Source organism: Rhagoletis zephyria, unplaced genomic scaffold (assembly GCF_001687245.7).
Source record: "Rhagoletis zephyria isolate East Lansing unplaced genomic scaffold, Rhagoletis_zephyria_1.1 Rzeph_scaffold_02869, whole genome shotgun sequence".
NCBI lineage: Eukaryota > Metazoa > Arthropoda > Insecta > Diptera > Tephritidae > Rhagoletis > Rhagoletis zephyria.
The window spans coordinates 56,579-64,239 of record NW_016159953.1 but is presented as its reverse complement, the minus strand read 5'-3'; the positions used below and the strand labels follow the sequence as shown (position 1 = coordinate 64,239).

General features: G+C 34.8%; 1 pseudogene; it reads left to right on the top strand.

Moving 5' to 3' along the window:
• Positions 1-299: 299 nt before the first annotated feature.
• Positions 300-7,661, top strand: part of LOC108367938 (uncharacterized) — a 56,847-nt pseudogene continuing 49,485 nt past the window's right edge.

Below are 7,661 nucleotides of genomic sequence, written 5' to 3'. Positions count from 1 at the left end.
AACGTAGAGCGCGAAGTAGATTTCAAGATGTTTCCAGCAAGATTGCCAGTGAGCTAATGGCAAAACATCGGTGCAGCAATACCGCAAAGAGGCCAAAAACGCTATGAAAAGTCGAGTCGAGAGGCAACTAGTTTCAATCAGAGCGCCGCTCAATCGAGTGTAGAGCAAAAATATGTACGCCAAAGAGTTTGAGAGAAAAATTGAATCGAATTGAGAGGATGATTGAGTGAGCGAGCTGCTGTGGAATTTCATGGCTAATAAATATATGTACATATGCTAATAAACAGCTTATTACAGCAACACGCATCAACTCCTGTTTATAATCAGAGCAGAAGAAAAACAATAACAAACACTCGATTGATAACAATTTCACTGTTGATAGTTTGGGATCGCGCGCAGCTATTTCGAGCCGGAAAATTTACATAAACTTTACAGCTGGGACGCCTAACGGCGGGTGCATAGTTATTTAGTATTGCCAGTGTTACAATTTTAAATCGACATAACGACAGCGTATCGCTGTGATCAAGCACCAACAACGACGAGTGGCATTTGCTGCCTAAGAAGGCAACTAAACCGCAGCCCAAAATGGACAAAGAAAGCTGAAGTGTTTTTGTATCTTTTGTGTTTTTGTATCTTTGTGTTGTTTGTTATCCGATATTTCGATGAAAGATGAAGAAACGAAAATGCTTTCTTCGGTCTGGTATTAATTAATTATTGAGCAACAATGGCTGAAGTAGCATATTTGCATACGTGTAGACGGGACAGGTGGAAATTAATGCGACAGATGAAGCTAATAGTGGATAGTGTTACTTCATGGCAGGCCAGGCATCATCGACTTCATTAGCAACTATGTGATTTTTTTTTTATAGCTGCAACATTTTTTTTTTTATTGTGTTTATTCGGTGCATTTGAGGATTTGTTTTTAGAAAGCGTTCCAATTTACATGAATAAAATATTTATTCCACTCCACACTTCGAGCCGGTTGGACCAGCGCGTCATAGTCGAAAGTGAGCGTGTGCAGTGAAGGTGCATTGTACGATAAAACGTAACAAGCGAAACGTCCAACTGAAACGGAACAGGTACAATATTACACTTGTGGTTACTAAAGTTGTGAGGCAGCGTGCTGGCCTGTTAATAATCCAACAAACCGAATAAACCATAGCGACTTAAAGGCTTGTGAAGTTGCGCCCATGCGCATGCGTGTCCACAGTGAAACTTGTTTATGCCTCCTCCGTGTGTCGTAATGCGCGAGTTTTGCCTTCCGTATATTTGTTTTATTATTGATTCAAATTATCGATACAGTTAATACTCGTAGTCAAAAGCATACGCCAAACATATCTACTCGTAGTTACACATCAACGACAAGTATACGCGCCACGGCAGCTTTCTAACGGAGGACCGGATCAACCGATTTCGCCGCGCATCGTTATCGACTTTGCCAGCGGTGCGGCTGAACCCCCCTTTGTTGTCGTTAACGAACCTCTGCGTCTAATTTGAATTTCAAATTTCTAGCGACAAGTACTTTACTGCGCACTTTCGAACGCTTTGAAACAATTCCCAAGACGCTCGGAGCATCGCTGTCGCCGCCATTAGCGTTGTAACTCATTGGCTTGAGTGGCCGGCCGTTTGCTGAGCTTCGTTTGAACGCTTGCAATCAGCACGGCATAAGCGCATTTATCGCGCACCGGTCAAACGGTCAGTCACATACATTTAACCACTCGGCGGTCATCATATACGCTGCGTGATCATCATTTAACCATAAGACACAATAGTAGTGATTATTTGAAAAGCAAAAAAAAAAAAACAAACAAACGCGTGAATTCTTCAGTGCAATATTCGTAATATTCTATGCCATTCGCTAAAAGCTGCACAACTGCACAAATATGAGTCGCGCATCGGTATTATTCATTCTTTTGTCGTTGGTCATTGTCAATTCCGGCGACAACAATCACAGCCATCACAGCAACAAAACAAACAACAACATCAACTATAGTAGAATTAATTCATTCCATCATCCATACAGCAGCATCAACAACACAAAAATAGTAAATCATCCAGTTTCTAGCGTAGGTGCTGTTGCTAGCGTCAAACAAGAATCACAACAACACCAAGAACAACAAGAACCACAGCGCGGCAAAAGAGGTAAGTTCGCAATATAAATTATCTTCATTTCATTGTGTGCATACACTATGGAGCAAAAGTGAACACTCAACCGTACGCTCTCTGCACGCCTAAATCTCTATAATTTTAACAATAATGAAGACAAGTAATTTTTAAGCAAAAAAGAAAACTGAATTCAAATCGCATATAAAAATTTGAGATTAACATTAATTTCTTCATGATCCATGGCTCCGATCCAAAGCAAATTAGTATAATACCACCTCTGAGATATCACTCTTACTTAAAAAAAAAATTAAGAATTATAGAAATCGGTTAATCGGTTTTTTGCCTTTATTTGAAGTGTACACCCCGTGTCAAAATTATAAGCGCACCATCTAGTAAAATGTTTTAACAACTTATATTTTGTTATTTAATTCAATTTATTTTATTTATTTATTTCTTAAAGTGAAATATACTTACAAATAAATATATTACAGCACAGCACTACCTACAAAAACCGTATAAATCCAAGTTTCAAGCTTTGTGCAATATTAAAAAAAAAATCCACCTTTTTAATTAGATTTTCTGGATAGATTTTGAGTATGCCTTTTTAGCCCGTTGACTTTTAGTATAAAAAAGTGCAAGTTTCAAGTATCTAGGACTTACCGTTGATTTTTCACAATTTTTTTTGTTGAAGGTTTTGCCCATCATAAAAAAATCGTTGAGCGTACTTTGTATGGAAGAAAATGCACAACATCGCCAGCAAAAAAATGCTAAAAATCAACGGCAATTGCGTTGTGAAGGCTAGTGGGGACTACGTCCTATGTATTTATTTTCTGTAACAATTTATTTTTTTTTTCAACAAGTGATTCAAAATTTCATTCGGTTTGAGATCGTTCCTTGCAGCTGATAGCAGTAGCAGTTTGAAAGTTGGCTTATTTCATCACATTTATATCTCAGTTTTAAGATAGAAATATGATACGTCCTTTTGTAGAGAATCTAACCTCAAATAAAGACCAAAAACATTTCTATGACTTATTTCATTACTTAGAGATTTCTGAGTCAGAAAATACGCTTAAGTGTTCACTTTTGCTCGATAGTGTATATATTTGCCCATACATACATAAAGCATATCGTCCTTTAAACTACAAAACCGCGTAACTGACATTTGCTGCCAAAAATTAAATTTGCTCCCATAAGCTCTTGGCTCAAACCTTATCCATTCGTATGGAAATATACTAGCCAGAAATGCGATTGAAATATGAGTGCGTTTACGAATCTAGAAAATAATTTATGTAACCTCACATACGCGATTTCGCATTTTGTTGATACGCGGTTTTGTACTTTAATCGACGATATTTGCCTTCTAAGCTTTTATTTATTTTTTCCGTCTTTTTGCAAATTTAAACAGACTTTTATGGAGTTGCACATAAAAGTTGCATTTAAACTTACTGAAAACTTAAGATTGCTATAAATCAAAGTAGCTCAGCTAACTGCTAAGTTCAATTTCAGGTTTAAGTGGTATTTAATAGTAGTAGTAGTAAATTGTTTGTAGCTGATTTTATACATACTTAGCATCGCAATAAAAAACAAGAAGTTAATTTCCGTATTTGTTCAGAAACAACTAATTTTGTATACCTTTCATGAAAATGAAATGGTATTATAAAATTGGCCCGATGTTTGTAGGCATCAGAAAAAGAAGAAATAGCTTACCAAAATGATCAAAATTAAATAATGTTATTAGTCATTTATCAGAACCTGCGAAATCGTACAACTACGACATATGTACATATATTTGCCATACAACTTATTGTTCAGATATTAGGTATTGTCCTTCATTTAGACACTTGATTTTCGGGAGCTTATGATCGCTACTCTATAAGTTATATAATCTCTCAAACAATATTTAGTAGGTTTAAGATAAATTTTTTGATTTTCATGAAATGCAGTATTACAAATTATTGCTAATCGAACAAACCCAAAATACACTGAATGACTTCTAAATAGTACGCTGAGTGCAGACCAACATCAATCGTCAACGTCTTAGATCCGTATACGCTACCTTTAGACAGATGCTGAGAATATTGACTGGGTTTACTATATACATACACATGTGATGGCTAATCATAGGTCTTCTTCTTCTTCTTTATTGGCGCTGTAACCATCTACGAGATTTTGGCTGAGTCGGACGGATTTCGTAAACAAAATTCTATCATGTCTCCGATTTGCTTTAACACGTGTTCAAGGAATTTGTTGTTAATTTTTTTCTTCGGAGATATGATCTCTGAAAGTTTGTATTTTTTCGTGATTCTGACTAATCATGTACTTCTTCAAATCGTTATATCTCGGGTTGTGCTCATCGTAGAGACTCGTAATTTGAAAGCTAAAGAAACGAGCTTAACATTTCTACATATAAGATGGTCAAGCTTATCCTAAAGCTAACTTAGCTTTTAACAGTTGAACACTTTAAAGTTGATTTGCATAGTGAAGGTCAGCAAATTAGGGATTTAAAATTATACCATCGTAAACCTTGTTTAATTCTCGATAAAAAATGGGCGTTTTTCAAGAACTATTTTTTAAATAATTTTCTTTATGACGAGTGAAAATTTTTTGTAATTTGTTTTCGAAAACTTATGTTGAGACATACATATTTGGTAAGGTGTTAAACATCGGGTTTTTGCAACAAGCAAAAATTTTATTACGGATTCCGATCGAATACTTATCCAGATGTAATAGTAAGTAGGCACGATTTTTCTTTAAGGCGACAAACCCCTAGAAATGGGCGTGGCAATTGCCGGACGAAAGTTAGAAAAACGCAGATTTTAACAATATTTGTTCCACAACTTGTTCAATCCAAAAATTCAAACTTTGACAGATATGAATCTCCGAAGAAAAAAAGGACAGAAAAAAAATTTCTCGAATACGCGTTAGCTTATTTCGTGTATAGAGCCCATAAAAAAAATTTTAAGCGATATGAAAAAAAAAATGTCTCATATATGGCAATTATTTAACATGTTCAGTGGATAAATTGCTTTTAAACTTAATTTCAAGGCTAATTGTGAAATATAAATACATACATACATATGTACATATTTATTATGTACTTTTATGTACATTTTTATTTATTTTCAAAATATTCTTATAGTTGCCCAAACGCTTTGCACTTCAACCTAGAAATCTAGAAAATCCAGAACTGTATAAGTGATAAATCTTTTTAATTGTTTTGTCATGATTCACAAAGATTCTTAAACATGTTTTTTTTGCAAAAGTTTAATTTGGTTGGTTGTTGTATGTATTTCAAGTACATACATATCTATTATGTAAATGATTTTAATAGAAAAGAAAAAAGTGGAACGAAGTGAAGCAAGGAAACTAGAATTTTACTAAAGACAGTCATCTTCTTTTTTTCGGGTTTGTTTCATTTGCGCTTTAGAAATTTTTAAATTATAAAAGCGTGTTAAACTAGTTCTGTGATGCTTACTGTTTTTTAGTGACTACGAGATTGACTTCAACATTTAGATTAAAAAAAAAATCCACGGTATTTTGTTTAAATTCGCGGGGATATGCGGAAAATTAGACATTCGCCGGAATGTTTTTAAGAGAAATATAATTAGCTGATTTTGGCCAACTTATGTGTATACATACTAGGGCGGGAATTTCATCCGAATAAACCGAATATTCGAATATCCGGTGACCTAAACGAAAATTCCGGATATTTCGGAAGTTGTGATAACATTCGGATATCCGAATATCTGGATTTTCTTAAGGTCTCCGGATATCAGATATGATTAATATAATGCAACATAGGACGGCCCGGCGCCTATTTCATAAAGTGACCGAGATAATTTTGTAACTACAGGCATTTTACGTATTGTCAGTGACAGTTTGGTGGATGTTTTGTTTCATAAAAAGAATTGTCACCACCGCTTCAATTCCATGAGAAATTCCATTGGAAAAGTGACAAATTGTCATTGTCGTTTACAAAATTGTCGCCAGTCATGTGAAATTTATATGTAATTATTGCATTTGCATTATTTTAGTTTTAAGAAATATTCAAATTCTGGAAAAGTGATCATCACATAAATAATTTTACAAAATTCTCCTGTGAAAATTTTCCGACGGAGTTATTTAGTTTTGTCGCTATTCTCACGACAATTTTGTCACAGTGACAATTGTCGGCACCATTATCGACAATATTCCAGTATTGTCACTGTCGCTTGGAAAAAATGTCGCTGACAATTCTGGCTCCGATACTTTATAGAAAAATTGACAATTGTCGCACCTGTCAATTTTATGAAGTAGGCCCCATCCCACTCTTTTTTATTTAACTGTTTTATTTGATCAAAACCATAGTTTCATTTCTCAATATCGGGCGCTCATACATGTGAAGCAACAAGTTTTAAATTTCCAAAATTCAACTTTATTCCTATAGGAAACTTGCTACTTTATGTGTATGACCGCCTGGTATTGGCAAATAAAAATTTCGTTTCGTAAAAATAAAACCAAACCCGATATCCGAATAAATTGCAAAAACAAATATTAACCGGATATCCATATTAACCATATTTTATCTATGCCAACAGATAATCCACATGGATATTGGGATATTCGAATATGCGGATAGTCCCAGCCCTAGTATATTTGAGTATATATGTACATATAAGTTCATATCTTCGATGGCTTATTTTTCAATTGAATTTTTCGTGGATTTGTGTCTTTCATTCTGCATGATGAATGCCCTTGGAATTAGATATTAAAATTGACTTTTAGTTCAGTCGGGTTAGACTTTTTGTCTCAAGATCTCTTTCAGGGGATGAAAGTTACTTATAATCTCCATATTAGCTGTTAACCCGTAGCTCCGCGATTAGAGGTACAGCCCAAATTCGATATCTGAATGTCGAAAAAGTCAGGCTATAAAAAAGTTACTCCAAAAGCAGTTCGATTGTATGTACTTTGTATGGGTTCCATGGTCTCATCGACATCCACATGGTGTTTTCCCAATAGCTGTCGCCCCTCAGCAGACAATGGAAAACTTTCAAATGTTTTTTGCCGTGTAAACAGTCTCAACATTTTATTTAAATCTCCTTTTCCATGTCCAAAATTAAGTTGATTAATGCGTCTACAGCCGAGAATTAGCAAATGTCTGGCGAAGTTTGGTTCTTTTGTTTAATTATGATGATTAGCGAGACGTTGTTGAGTTTTTGCTGCCAATATTAACCAGTTTGTCATGGACATACATTAAAATTTGGCAGAAAATAATTATTTAAACAAAAAATGTTTGCGTGTTTATAAGAGTAAAAGAAATACAAACTCATAGACATACAGACAGGAGGCTTATATGAAGAAATTAGCGTTGATTTAGCAATCTGAATTGAAGTACTTCAAGTAATGAAATAATAAACGGTCCATAAGTATTTTTTAATTACCGTAATAGATAATAGCAGTAATTAACAAGTAAGAAAGTCTAAGTTCGGGCGGAGCCGAACATTAAATACCCGGCGCAAGTATTAAATATATGTTTTCCACCTTTCCGAAAGCTACCGCTACATGATAAGCCGGGG